The sequence below is a fragment of the Phacochoerus africanus genome, chromosome 7 (genome assembly GCF_016906955.1).
Source record: "Phacochoerus africanus isolate WHEZ1 chromosome 7, ROS_Pafr_v1, whole genome shotgun sequence".
Classification (NCBI taxonomy): domain Eukaryota; kingdom Metazoa; phylum Chordata; class Mammalia; order Artiodactyla; family Suidae; genus Phacochoerus; species Phacochoerus africanus.
This window is the reverse complement of record NC_062550.1, coordinates 102979908-102994935: the sequence shown is the minus strand read 5'-3', so window position 1 is coordinate 102994935 and position 15028 is coordinate 102979908. Positions and strand designations below refer to the sequence as shown.

The 15028-nt window shown below is 38.3% G+C and overlaps 1 protein-coding gene across 6 annotated transcripts in view; it reads left to right on the top strand.

Annotated features, from left to right (window-relative positions):
* Positions 1 to 15028, top strand: part of METTL25 (methyltransferase like 25) — a 130591-nt gene that overhangs the window by 104408 nt on the left and 11155 nt on the right. The window contains exons 13-14 of one of the 6 annotated variants that reach the window (XR_007135975.1): positions 3357 to 3673; positions 5208 to 7641. The exons of 4 other annotated variants lie outside the window; for them this stretch is intronic. The gene's annotated coding sequence lies outside the window, so the exon portion shown is untranslated. Of the gene's footprint in view, positions 1 to 3356; positions 3674 to 5207; positions 7642 to 15028 lie in introns of those variants that run through there. One more of the 6 variants, XM_047788350.1, reaches the window with a different exon arrangement.

Below are 15028 nucleotides of genomic sequence, written 5' to 3'. Positions count from 1 at the left end.
GCCCTTGTTGGTTGCATCATTTGAAACTATTTTCTCCCATTCTGTAAGTTGTTTTTTTGTTTTCTTTTTGGTTTCCTTTGCCATGCAGAAGCTTGTCAGTTAGATTAGATCCCATTGGTTTATTTTTGCTCTTATTTCTGTTGCTTTGGGAGACTGACCTGAGAAAACATTTGTAAGGTTGATGTCAGAGAATCGTTTGCCTATGTTCTCTTCCAGGAGTTCGATGGTGTCTTGTCTTGTATTTAAGTCTTTAAGCCATTTTGAGTTTATTTTGGTGCATGGTGTGAGGGTGTGTTCTAGCTTCATTGATTTACATGCAGCTGTCCAGGTTTCCCAGCAATCCTTGCTGAAAAGACTGTCTTTTTCCCATCTTATGTTCTTGCCTCCTTTGTCAAAGATTAATTGACCACAGGCGTCTGGGTTTATTTCTGGGTTCTCTGTTCTGTTCCATTGGTCTGTCTGTCTGTTTTGGTACCAGTACCACACTGTCTTGATGACTGTGGCTTTGTAATATTGCCTGAAGTCTGGGAGAGTTATGCCTCCTGCTTAGTTTTTGCCCCTCAGGATTGCTTTGGCAGTTCTGGGTCTTTTGTGGTTCCATATAAATTTTTGGATTGTTTGTTCTAGTGCTGTGAAAAATGTCGTGGGTAATTTGATAGGGATTGCATTGAATCTGTAGATTGCTTTGAGTAGTATGGCCATTTTTACAATATTAAGTTTTCCAGTCCAGAAGCATGGAGTATCTTTCCATTTCTTTACATCTTCTTTAATTTCCTTGATGCATGTCTTATAGTTCTCGGCATATAGGTCTTTCACCTCCTTGGTCAAGTGTATTCCCAGGTATTTAATTTTTTGTTGTGCAATTTTAAAAGGTATTGTATTTTTGTATTTTTTTCTAATATTTCATTGTTAGTATACAGAAATGTTACTGATTTCTGAATGTTAATCTTATATCCTGCTACTTTGTTGAATTTGTTGATCAGTTCGAGTATTTTTTAGGTTGAGTCCTTAGGGCTTTCTATATATAGTATGTCATCTGTGTACAGTGACAGTTTTACCTCTTCTCTTCCTATTTGGATGCCTTTTATTTCTTTTGTTTGTCTGATTGCTGTGTCTAGGACTTCCAGTACTATGTTCAATAACAGTGGTGAGAGTGGACATCCTTGTCTTATTCCAGATTTTAGCGGGAAGGCTTTCAACTTTTCTCCATTGAGTATTATATTTGCTGTGGGTGTGTCATAAATGGCTTTTATTATGTTATGGTATGTTTCTTCTATACCCACTTTGGTAAGAGTTTTTATCATGAATGGATGTTGGACTTTGTCAAGTGCTTTTTCTGCATCTATTGAGATGATCATGTGGTTTTTGACTTTTCTTTTGTTAATGTGGTTTATGATGTTGATTGATTTGCATGTTGACCCATCCTTGTGAACCTGGGATGAATCCCACCTGGTCATGGTTTATGATCTTTTTTATATGTTGTTGGATTCGGTTGGCTAAAATTTCGTTGAGAATTTTTGCGTCTATATTCATCAAAGATATTGACCTATAGTTTTCTTTTTTGGTGGTATCTTTAGTTTTGGAATTAGGGTGGTGGTGGCATCTTAGAATGTCTTTGGGAATGTTCCTTCTTCAACCTTTTGAAAAATTTAAAGAGGATAGGTATAAGTTCCTCTTTGTATGTTTGGTAGAATTCACCTGTGAAGCCATTTGGTCCTGGACTTTTATTTGTAAGGAGTGTTTTTATAACATATTCCATTTCATTTCTAATGATCAGTCTGTTCAGTTGATCTCTTTCTTCTTGATTCAGTTTTGGCAAGCTGTAAGTCTCTAGAAGGTTGTCTGTTTCTTCTAGGTTGTCAAATTTGTTAGCATACAATTGTTCATAGTATTCTCTCATGGTTTTTTGTGTTTCTGTTGTATCAGTTGTGACTTCTCCCTTTTCTTATTTTGTTTATTTGGGTTTTTTCTCTCCTCTTCTTGGTGAGTCTAGCCAGAGGTTTGTCAATTTTGTTTACCTTTTCAAAGAACCAGCTCTTGGTTTTATTGATTTTTTTCTATTTTTTAATCTCTATTTTATTGATTTCTTCTGTGATCTTTATGATTTCCTTCCTTCTGCTGACTTTAGGTTTTGTTTGTTGTTCTTTTTCTAATTCATTTAGGTGGTGAGTTAAGTTGTTGATCTGAGATTTTTCTTCTTTTTTGAGGAAGGCCTGTATTGCTATGAATTTCCCTCTGAGCACTGCGTTTGTGGCATCCCATAGATTCTGAGTGGTTGTGTCTTCATTATCATTTGTCTCGAGGTATTTTTTACATTGTTAATCCATTTCAAATTTTTTGTGCATGGTGTGGGAGAGTAGACCAGTTTGATTCTTTTGCATATTGCTGTTCCAACACTGGTTTTTGAAGAGACAGTCTCTTCCCCATTGTATATTCTTACCTCCTTTGTCATAGATTAATTGCCTATGTAAGTGTAGGCATTTCTGGGCTTTTCTGTTCTGTTCCATTGATTTGTGTATCTGTTTTTATGGCAGAACTCTTCTGCTTACTGTAGCTTTGTAGTATTTGAAATCAAGGTGCATGATCCCTCCAGTTTTGTTCTTTCTCAAGATTGTTTTGGCCATTTAGGAGCTTGTATTTTCATACAAATTTTAGAATTTTTTCTAGTTCTGTGAAAAATGCCATTGGTATTTTGATAAGGTCTCATATGCTTTCATTGTAAGAATTATACATCTAAATAACTTTGAAGTCAAAGAAGAAATCACAGTGAAAATGAGAAAATATTTTGAATAATAATGAAAACAATGGAATTATAATGAAAATTTATAATTTTCAATTTATACATAATTATAATTTTCATTACAAGTTGCACATCAGAACTTATGAGATGAGCTAAACCATGATAAAAAAAATAGCTGTGACCACATATTAGAAAAGAAAAATTCTAAAAATCTGAGGATGAGTGGTTAGTGGAAGAAAAGCACACAGGGAGACAATTAACACCTCTAAAATTTGATTCTTAGATAACTAATAAAATTGACACAACTCTGGCAAGAGTAATCAATTTAAAAAATTAAGACATTGAAATAACCACTGTTAGGAATATAAAAGCAAACATTACTATAGATTCCCACAAAAATTAGAAAAGTAATAAGAATTATGAACAACTTTATGCCAATATAGTTGAACATTTGTATAAAATGGAAATTTTTCTGAAGGAAATGCAATATGCCCAAACTGCCTCAAGAAAAATAAAACATGAATAATCATATAACAGTTAAAATGAATCTACAGTTAATCCTTTATTAATTTCTTTTTTATTTTTTTATAATGATTTCTATTTTTTTCCATTATAGCTTGTTTACAGTAATTTCTAATGTCTCAAAGTGCTTTGTGGAGGCTCCATATGATTCGGTCTACCATGCTTGTTAGCTCACAACTATGTGATACGACTATGCCAGACACCAAAGGTTGGGAGAAGGATTTAAAAGGCATTGGTAGTTCCTAATCTTCAGGACTTCATAACCAAGTCATTGAAGCACATACGAGAAGCTATGAAGAGTTAAGATTTAGACAGTGACATTTGGAGGAGAGCTAGAAAGTCTCTACATAAACGCACAGTGCCTACCGTGACCTGTGTGCTGGGCTACTCACTTTTGTCCCGTTCTTCCCCGTAATTATAGTTTCCTTGATACTGTTTTTAAATGTGGCTGGTAGAATGGCTTGTTTTCATCGAGGAGCACTGTTTAAGAAGTAATCTGCTATATGAAATAATGTGCTCTGGTGAACATGTGGCCAGAGGAACTGAAAGTCTCCAGACCTCCCCAGATGGTCTGTACTTGGCCAGTGAGGCTACCGGCTGCATGTATGGGCGTTATTAGTTGATGTATTTATCTCAATGGATGGCCTTATTAAGTTTGCAGATGTTCTATCAATGGAAGACTTTTTTAAATATTGTACTGTTTTCATTAGAATTTTCCAATGCACAATCCAGAATAAAAGAGTTACCACGTTTCAGCGCAGAACAAAGTAGCATGTACTTAATCTCATAGGAGGAAAAATCTTTACCTTGCACTCAGTTACGATTGCACATATTGAATTTTAGAAAAATAGAGAAAGTATGCAAACCCCAATCTAAAATTCACCATGTTGCTTTCCATTTAGTCATCATGGGATTTGGTGTGCATCAGCTAATCGTGTTGAACTAAATGCACATGCCTTGTGTGTTAGCTGCCCTCTCAGGAAAGAATCCAGTCTTCCTACACTGCCACAGCTCTTTTAAGGAAGAGAGTTGATGGTGGTTTTCCATCAAGCAAAGTGTACTCAAATAATGGGTTTCAAGGGAAATGTAAAACAATTCCAGATCCATTTGATTATAACAGCAGACATTTCTGGTGCTCTGGTGACTTCAGACTATTTCTAGTTTTAGTAGACAGTATAACTGTGCAGGTAAACCTGTGAATAAAGGCATAAGGGACAGATTTTAAATCATAAAGAAAAAATGTTAGTGGTCTATTTCCACTTTAACTCAAAAGGGCAGAAACTAAAAATCGAAAGCAAAGGAGGGTTCACTTTTAACGTACAGGATGTTGACCATTTTTTTAATGTATTAAACAATGCCTTTAAAGAGCCCGCATTTACATTCATGTTACCAGCTTACACGATGGTTAGGAAGCCGTCCCATAACAGCGGGTTATACTGTACTGAAGAATGGCATTTAGCAGTTCTGAGGTTTAGCATTTACAGTAAGAACCGAAAGCTTTTGCATGGTAAACGATTTTTTTGGATAACTTTCTTTTATTAATAGCAAATACTGTTACTTATCTTGAAAATAAACTAATCATATTCTCTTAAAATATGCTTCATATTTTAGACCTCTAGCACAATTTTAATACCCACTTTTGTTAATGAGATTATTGGTAATGTGCTTTCATTCTAACAAATTGGTTGCAGATGCTTAGAGAAAAAAGGATTTCCTTAAAATTGCTGCTGTTTGTTAATAGCATACCTCCTACTTTTAAGATTAATGAAACAATAGTAAATTCAACCAAGATCTTATTGTTCTATTATTTTGAAAATTAAAACTCTCTATCTCTTGGAGTTTTGTTTAGTTAAGTAAATAAAGCAATGTTTCAGAGCTTTTGAAGGTCATGATAGCCTAGTGGAGTTACCTTAGATACACAGTTAATTTATGTCCTGATTTTTAGATTCTAACTCATCTGCAAGATGCAAAAACATAAGGAAGACAGGATAGCCAAAACAGAAATGCCGTCTTGGAGAGATAAGAAACAGAAGATCAAATCTTTCTAACATTTAAGACAACGGGGTATGTGTTTCTGATTAGGTAAGACATATAAAGTCCAATGAAACTTTACTGAACATCTATGAACTGGGTGTTTTCACACTTACCTCAGTCCTCAGAACAACTTAATTCAATAACATGTATTAAGGATATAGATCATTAGTATCAAAACAGTAGTATACACTCAAGGAGCAAGCAGTAATACTTTAGAATAGTTCACCCCTTCTTCATTTGCTCTAGGGATTTAATTATTATCTGGAAAGCGTAATGATTCCAGTGCCCAATATCTGCTTACAAACTTCCTTTTGTTCTCTCCTTTTGTCTAGCTCTGTGGTCTCCACACTTGGGTGGACCAAAGAATTGGGGATGGAGAACTATACTCAGAACTAAACAAAAAACCATGTAAATGTATTTTCCATAAGTACACATTTAACTTTCAGCTCACTGTTCATAGACTTAAGAAAAAAGATTCGATGATAAGAATCCCATTGACATTCCAAATAATGTATTTTGTTCTTACAATTTTGGTAATAGGTTCATACTTAGCTTTTATGGTCTTGTAAACATATACCAAGTTATCAGAAATTTGCGATTTAAAGTTAAAAGTTGGAGTTTCCACTGTGGTGCAACAGTGTCTCTGCAGCTCTGGGATGCAGGTTCAATCCCCAGCTGTGCACAGTGGGTTGAGGATCCAGCCTTGCCACCTCTGCTGCATAGATTGCAGCTTTGGCTTGGATCTCATCCTTGGCCTGGGAGCTCCATATGCCACAGGGAGGCTAAAAAAGGAAAAAATAAAATAAAGTTAAAAGTTGCAGCCTGAGGTCACTTTTGAAAGAATTGAACAGTAATGATAGTCGTTAATTATAACTTAAGAAGATCAGTGAAAACCAAGAGGCTTCCTGCCCATGAAATTAACTTTAATTTTAATTTTAAAATAAATCTTAAGGTAATTACTAAAAATAAACCTAAAGATAATTGCTAATTATTAATACCAAATAATTTAATATTTTGCATATCATATATACAAGGGCCACCAGAAGAATCAGAGAGGGGGTTTTATAAGGAGATCTGTGAATGAAATTTGAAAATTGCAAAGAAAAAATTCAAAAATAGCTAACCAAACAGATCACCACACAGCATAATCTTTGGGCAACAGTATTCCAAAACAGACATACAGCAATACTTAAAACTTCAACATATGAGTTACAGAGTATATTTCTTAGTTACCAATCCTGATCTTTCTGGACACCAGAGTGATAAATAAAAATTGAAAGATTATTCCAATATATAATAACACTCCTTCTTACATTGAAGTCCATGCCAGTGGCATGCTTTCTTGTCCAAAGATTAGTTTTCAGGCATAGAAATAATATGGGAAGCAAAAATTAAGCAGGAAATTCCCTGCGTTTCCTCAAGTAAGCTGAGCTTAGAGTCTCATTCCTGAAAAATGCACTCCATGGACCAACAGTATCAGCATCACCTGAGCTCTTTTTAAAAATGTAGGATCTCAGTCCCTACCCTAAACCTACTCAATCAGAATGGGTGTTTTAAGAAGATCCCCGAGTGCTCAACATTTGAGGAGACAGCCTCTTTAAGGCTCCTCTGGGATAGTTTTATGGCCAAGAACACAGAAGACCCAGCCAGGCCCCATAGTGTCTGCTGCATTCTGAGGCCGGGGAGCAGGCATGCAAATCCCAAGGGTTCTCACTCACAGCCTTCCCCTAAATGGACCACATCTTGGTTCATATTCAAGAGGTCTAATCTAAGAAGATTAGATCTCCTTGTCCTCAGTCACTGCCAAAAAGTAAATACAGAGGAGACCAGAATTTCACAAATCCCCTTCTGCCTTCAGCTGACATTTTTTTTTAACAGGCGTTCCTCCAACAGGACTTGTTAATAAATAATGGGATTGTGTTGTGGGGTTTTTTGCAGCCATTTCTCACAAGCGACTGTGGCTGTGTCTTTTCATTATAATGTAAAAGATTTAATTTGGAAGTAAAATTTAAGAATGTGAAAGTGTTCTATATTATCTATATATCTACCATAAAAGTTTGACTTTTAAAAACAGAGAAATTAGGAACGACTCTCCAATAGGCCTTCATATCTTTTGATGGACTCTCCAGGAAAGTTGTACTTTTCCTGGTAATCTCCGAGTACGGTATCTTTCACCCATGAGATTTTTAATATTAATAAAGATAGCAAACCAGTTGGCATTGGAATTTGCACAGAATTTATTAAGAAAATCAAGATATAGTGAATCTATTGAAGCAAACAAGTCAGTTTCCTGGGCTAAAACTCAAATTGCCTTAACATACAAGCTGTCATTTTTATAAATCCATGAAAAATGAATGAGGAATTTAGCTCTTGAATAATATGATCATGCCATTTAAACCTCTTTACTTTCTCTGTTTTTACTTTTAAAATGAAGAAACTATATTTACATTACTCCTGTACCTGCCATGAAGTAGTTATTTTCAGTTGGTCCAAATGCATATGCACTGTTTATATTTCCCGTAATAGTCAATATACCATTTTATTTGTTTTTTTAATATTCTTTTCCATTAGGGTTTATCATAGGACATTGAATAGAGTTCTCCGTGCTATGCAGTGGGGTCTTGTTGTTTATCCCCTCCGTGTATAATGTCTTATATCTGCTAACCCTGACCTCCCACTCCATCCCTCCAACCCCCTCCCCCTTGGCAGCCAAAAGTCTGTTCTGTGCAACTGTTTCTATTTTTACATAGGTTCACTTATTTTAGGTGTCATATTTTAGATTCCACATATAAGTGATATCATATGATATTTGCCTTTGTCTGACTTAACTTCACTTAGTATGATAACCTCTAGGTCCATCTATCTTGCTGCAAATGGCATTATTTCATTTTTGTGACCGAGTAATATTCCATTGCGTGTGTGTGTGTATCCACATCTTTCTTATCCATTCCTCTGTCAATGGACCTTTGGGCTGCTTCCATATCTTGGCTATTGTAAATAGTTCTGCAATAAGCATTGGGGTGCATGTGTCTTTTGAATTACCGTTTTATCTGGATATATGCCCAGGAGCGAGATTACAGGGTCATATGGTTACTCTATCCTTAATTTTCTGAGGAACCTCCATACTGTTTTCCATAGTGGCTATACCAACTTGCGTTCCCACCAACAATGTGGGAGGGTCCCCTTTCTCCACATCCTCTCCAGCATTTGTTATTTGTAGATTTTGGGGCTCTTTGGGGAAGCTGGGTTTTTTGTTATTTGTTGTTTGTTTTTGTTTTGGCCATGCCCACAGCATGCAGAAGTTCCCAGGCCAGGGGTCAAACCTACACAACAGTAGAGACAACACCAGATGCTTAGCCCCCTGAACTACAAGGGAACTCTATTATTAGACTTTTTGAAGGTGGCCATTCTGACCAGTGTGAGGTGGTGCTTCACTGTAGTTTTGATTTGCATTTCTGCAATAATTAGTGGTGTTGAGCATTTTTTCATGTGCATATTGACCATTTGTATTTCTTTGGATAAATGTCTATTTATGTATTCTGCCCATTTTTTGATTGAGGTGTTTGGTTTTTGAATCATATGAGCTATTTGTATATTTTGGAAATTAAGCCCTAGTCAGTTGCATTATTTGCAAACATTTTCTCCCATTCTGTGGGTTGTCTTTTTGTTTTGTTTATGGTTTCCTTTGCTGTACAAAAGGAAGTTGTAAGTTTGGTTAGGCCCCATTTGTTTATTTTTGTTTTTATTTCTATTACCTTGGGAGACTGACCTAAGAAATCATTGGTGCGATTTATATTAGAATGTTTTGGCTATGATCTCTTCTAGGAGTTTTATGGTGTCATGTCTTATATTTAAGTCTTTAAGCCATCCTGAGTTAATTTTTGTGTATGGTGAGAGGATGTGTTCTAACTTCACTGATTTACATGTAGCCGTCCAATTTTCCCACCACCACTTGCTGAAAAGACTCTTTCCTGTTGTATGTATCCTTTGTTGAAGATTAGTTGACTGCAGGTGTATGGGCTTATTTCTGGGCTCTCTGTTCTGTTTCATTGATGCATGTATCTATTTTTGTGCCAGTGACACACAGTTTTGACTACTCTAGCTTTGTAGTGTTGTCTGAAGCCTGGGAGAGTTATGCCTCCTTCTTTGTTCTCTTTCTTCCAGATTGCTTTTGCAATTCTGGGTCTTTTATGATTCCATAAAGATTTTAGGATTATTTGTTCTAGTTCTGTGAAAAATGAACATACTATTTTATTTTCTGCCTCTTTTACTTAACATTATATAAGGAACATTTTCCCATGATTCTGTACTGCCTTCATCATGATCATTTTTAATGACTTAAGAGTTCATCCTGGAGTTCCCTGGTGGCTCAACAGGTTAAGGATCCAGCATTGTCATTGCTGTGGCTCAGGTAAGTGCTGTGGCATGGGTTCAGTCCCCAGCCTGGAAATTTCCACATGCTACAGATGCAGGGGGGGAAAAAAAAAAGTCCATTCTAATGACAGATACACTCTATTTACCCATGATTTTATTGTTAAACTTTTAGGTTCTTTCTAACCTCTTGCAGTTATGCCGAAGACTGCTGTGAAAGTCTGACTATATGGCATTGTTCTTTTCTTCAGTCATTTGCTCTCTATGGATATATTCCCAGAAGTAGAATTGGTAGTTAAAGGCTGATAATACTCTTAACTGTTTAGGAACTCTGCTTTTTTCAATCCAGGGCCAAATCTCCCATTTTAAAACAAAATATATGGGATATTTGGATTTGGTTCTTCTTATAAAAGATGTCAGCTTGGGAAATCATTGGTGGATAAACATAAGCACAGACAGCTACATAACAGTAAACTATGAACCATGAACAGTCTCCTGCCTAGATATTTGTACCTAAAATACAAGGAAACATAAGCAGGGTATTTACTGGTGACCAGACAGAAATCAATTCAGGTAACTGAAGTCTTCTAAATGAATGTGCCAATAAATTAAATTCAAATGTACCCACCAGAAATGCACAAATGACTAGAATAAATACAAAGAGCTTTTCTGTGTGCCTCATATGATTATTTTTTTAAGAAAACCTAAAAGCCTACAGTTTAATCTTTGTTGCAAATTCTGTTTTTCTCTGTCCCAAAGAAACCACCTCCAGTCTAGTAAATGCTGAAAGCATGTAGTTTAACTGAAATCATGGACAGACACAGAGGCCAATTTAACCAGATGTCATAATCAAAAAAAAACTTTACCCCACTGGCATGTATTAGTTAATAGATGTCAGAATGGCCAGCTTGACAGGAAGAGAAGAAGGAGCCACTTCAGTTATAGATTTCACGAAGCCCCCTCCTACAGTTCCTCTTACGTGCAGTCAGAGGTATTGCATAAGCCCCTTCTTGGCAAGCAGGGGTACCTCATCAATTTCTTTGACAATTTCGAAAGTCTACTCTTCAAATTGCTCTTTCACCATCCCAGTCTCCATGGAGGTTCCAATATGTTAACATAATTCCAGACTCACTATTCTCAAGTGTGCTGGCATCTGAGAGCGCTCTCTGAAGAAGAATTCTTGAATGGCCAGATCTGTTTAAAAAATTTTAGAGGTGACTCCAACTTTATATTTCTCTTATACATATACATAGCATTTATACAGAGTGTCCTTGGCAATTGCTCAAATGTTAAAAGGTTTTTTAAACTCCACATGACATGATGGATTATAATAATAATGCCAACTAAACATTTATTGAGTGCCTACTCTGTGCTAGGTACTGTTCTGAGCACTTTATATTTATTAGTGTATCTAATTCTTACAACAGTCCTAGAAAGAAGGGACTGTGTTATTTCTGCTACTTTTAAAGGGAAAATTGAAGTGCAGCGAGGCCAAGCAACTCGCTCCAAGCCCGAGGAGACAGGGAAGAGCTACAGAAGGGTAAAGTCAAGATTCAAGTGCGAGCATCTGCTTCAAGACTAACTTCTTACTGCAGATACTGCCTTCCCTCTTGATTATTTGAGGGTCTTCTGCATTGGTCTTCAGTTTTTTTCAGTTTCCTCTTGAGAAAGTCAGGATAATTATTGGTAAATAGGAGTTCCCATTGTGGCTCAGCACCAACAAATCCGACTAGTGGCCATGGTGATGTGGGTTCGATCCCTGGCCTCACTCAGTGGATTGAGTATCCGGCATTGCCAAGAGCTGTGGTGTAGGTCACATGTAGCTCGGCTCCTGCGTGGCTGTGGCTGTGGCATAGGCTGGCAGCTGCAACTCCAATTCCACCCCTAACCTGGGAACTTCCATATGCCGTGAGTGCAGCCCTAAAAAGCAAAAAATAAAAATAAAATAAAAAGAGATTGGTGGATGCGTAACCCTACAGACCTCAAGCAGTTGATGATTTATTGGTTGTTCTGCCTCTAAAGGGTAGGTCTCATAATCTACCAATCAGATAGAACTGTCTTTTGCAAATGGCTAGAATAGTAATTTGGTTTTTTTCTTAGAAAATATGTCATTATTAAAATGAAGGAAAATATGTTTACAACTAAAACCTTAAGTAAAATGATATTTAGTTTTCTGTTCAAAATAATAATAGAGGCGTTCCTGTCGTGGCTCAGTGGTTAACGAACCCAACGAGCACCCATGAGGATGCGGGTTCCATCCCTGGCCTCGCTCAGTGGGTTAAGGATCCTGCGTAGCTGTGAGCTGTGGTGTAGTCGCAGACATGGCTTGGATCCTGAGTTGCTGTGGCTGCGTTGAAGGCCAGCAGCTACAGCTCTGATTGGACCCCAAGCCTGGGAACCTCCATATGCCACGGGTGCGGCCCTAAAAAGACAAAAAGACCAAAATAATAATAATAATTACTTTATTTTTTATATTAGAAAATTAAAGCTAAGAGTTCAAGTCACTGTTCCCAAAATTATCTAAAATTTGGAGGTGCTAAAACTCAAAATAAATGACAATCAATCAAAATAAATGACAATATTCAGAGAAGGCCATTCAGTGACATGTCTCGAATAAGACAGCCAAGGCCATTCTGAAAATCTCTCTTCTAACTTGTAATTGCTACTTTGTAGTAGTGACGGCTCTCAGCCCACTTTAATTCTCCTGCCTTCTATTAAACAAAAAAAAAAAGACAAGTTATTGAATTTTCCTAGTTTTTTGACAACCTCCAATTCTAAACTAGACCTCATGCTTTTAAATTCTCTCTGCAACCATGCACTCCAAGCCTAAATCCTCTAAGAAGCCCTTTCTTACCGAGACAACCCACAGTTCTCAAGTGCACTCCCCAGGCTGCAGTAAACAGACGAAATGTAACCCGGACTACAGTTTCGTTCCCAGTGCCCTTTGGTTGATGGGCTGTAAAGGTTTCTAGGTTCTTTGGCTAGGTGAAAGGTGGTGCTAAAAGCCCTGGTATAAAAGGGTCTGTAGAGCAAAAGGGAAGCTTGGATACAAACTGACAGGTTATCAACATATCGATGGAAACTGAAGCTTGAACATGGATGAGATCATTCAGTGCAAAACAACATGGACGAGAAAAGAATGGGGAAAAGAGAAAAGAATGGGGAAGCTAGGACTGAATCTTTAATCTCCAATATGAAGTTTCTATGGAGAAGAATGAACAACAGAGCACATCCAGAGAGAAAACAGGAAGATTATCGAGGAAGAGGATATTTCAAGGCCTATGGAATAACCAATGGTGGAAGGCATTTAAAATATCAAGTAAGAAGAGAATGGAAAAATTCCCGCAGGAGTCCATCATTGGCATTTTTTGTGAGAGATTTGTCAGAATTCCGATGGAAGCAGAAGCCAGAGTAAGTGCTTGAGGAGTAAGTGTGAGGTAAGCTGAGTGAAGAAAGAAGGGTCTTTCAAAGAAGGGCTGTATGGTAGTGTTACAAAAAGTGGTTAAAAGAATGAATTCTTTAATGTGAGAAAAAGAATGTGTATATGTATTTTGGGTCACTTCGCTGTACAGCAGAAATTGACCGAACGTTGTAAATCAACTATAATAGAAAAAAATCTTAAAAAATAAATATAAGGAGTCCCTGTCGTGGTTCAGCGGTTAACTATCCCAGCTAGCATCCATGAGGATGTGGGTTCAGCCCCTGGCCTTGCCCAGTGGGTCAGGAATCCAGCATGGCCTTGAGCTGTGGTGTAGGTCGCAGACGCAGCTCAGATCCCACGTGGCTGTGGCTGTGCTGTCGGCTGGTGGCTACATCTCCGATTAGACCCGTAGCCTGGGCACCTCCGTGTGCTGTGGGTGTGGCCCTAAAAAGACAAAAAAGGTCATAAACAAATAAATATTTTTTAAAAAACTTAAGTGGAAGAATAAACTCTAGAGAAAGACCGTTGGAGTTCACGTCCCAGTTGTGTCCCTCAGTAGCCACGTGACCTTAGTTAGGTTCCTTACCTGTGCTTCAGTGTTCCCACCTGTAACTGGGGGAGACAGTAACTGACCACGTGCAGCTGCGAAAGGAGTAGATTGAGTAATAGAGATCCTTGTATCTAGTAGCCTTTCAATAAGGACTGGCAGTAGTGGTTTCAAAATTTGAGCCAACACGACGCCATTAGGGCCTTGAAGGCTGATTCATGTGAACGGTCAGCGTGGAGGTAAGACCAGACAGGTTGACAGAGTCCCGGACGTGGAAGCCTCGAATGTCGTGCTTAAGAGACCTGTTTCCTCTGGAGGCGTAAAGGTTCCCTGAGGGAGCGCAGTGAGAGGGTGGTGTGACTTGACTTTTACTTTAGAAAAGTCACTGACTCTGGGCTCCGTGATGGATTGGAGGAGAACCAAGCTGAAGGCCTGGACAGTTAGGAGCCTGCTCCAAAAGCCTAAGTGAAAAGAGATGATGCCTTGATTAAGGCAGAGGAAGTAGAAATGGAAAAGAAAAAACTGAAGGCAGGAAAACTATCATGACTTGGTTACTGATCATGTATTGTAACTGAGAGAGAAAATGCAATCTATTATTCTAGCCATTTGCAAAAGACAGTGCTATCTGATTGGTAGATTATGCGACCTACCCTTTAGAGGCACTGAAATAAGAACATCGAGCCTTAGTTGGGAAACCGAGGTTCTCTTCCTGGTTTTGCCACAGTGTGACCCTGTGCAAGTCACTTTCTCTCTCCACGCCTCAGTTCCCTTATTTATGTAATGAGAGTGCTTATAGAATGAAAGGCATTGAAAGAATTTATATAATGAGAGTCAGTGAGTTTTGTGATATTTTATAAGTAGCCCATGACACCATGGCCATGGCTAGGTTGAGTGGCAGAGTGCAAACCAGGTGGGCTGCCCCAGAATGCTGGTGCGGCTGGCAGAAACCACTGCCAAGGGATCAGCCCCAGAGGTCGCTCCCAAGGAAGCGATACCATAAAGCAAGCCTCCCAGCACCCTGGCCTTCCCCATGAGCTGCCCTCGACAGCAGAGCCTGCTCCGTCCTAAAGGACCGGAACAGTTACCCTGCCTGGGGTTTTCCATGGGATCCCTTTGCGAGATCTCAGCCCACAGGAGCTTTCGGCTACCAGGTCACGCTCAGGGATGAAGGGAGTGAGGAAGAAAGACTGCAGAGCCGACCTCGGTGCCCTTTGCCAGCCTCTCCCCCTTCCTCCAAGTTACCCGCATCACTTCGCCCTCTTTGCCTCACTCCCCCAGTCTCACTGAAAGGCACCCCTTCTCCTTTCTCTAAGGGTAGTTCTGTTGTCTGTGCTCGTAGGTCCAAACCCACTGCTCTAGGACAGAACAAGGACAGATACCTAAAATGATAACG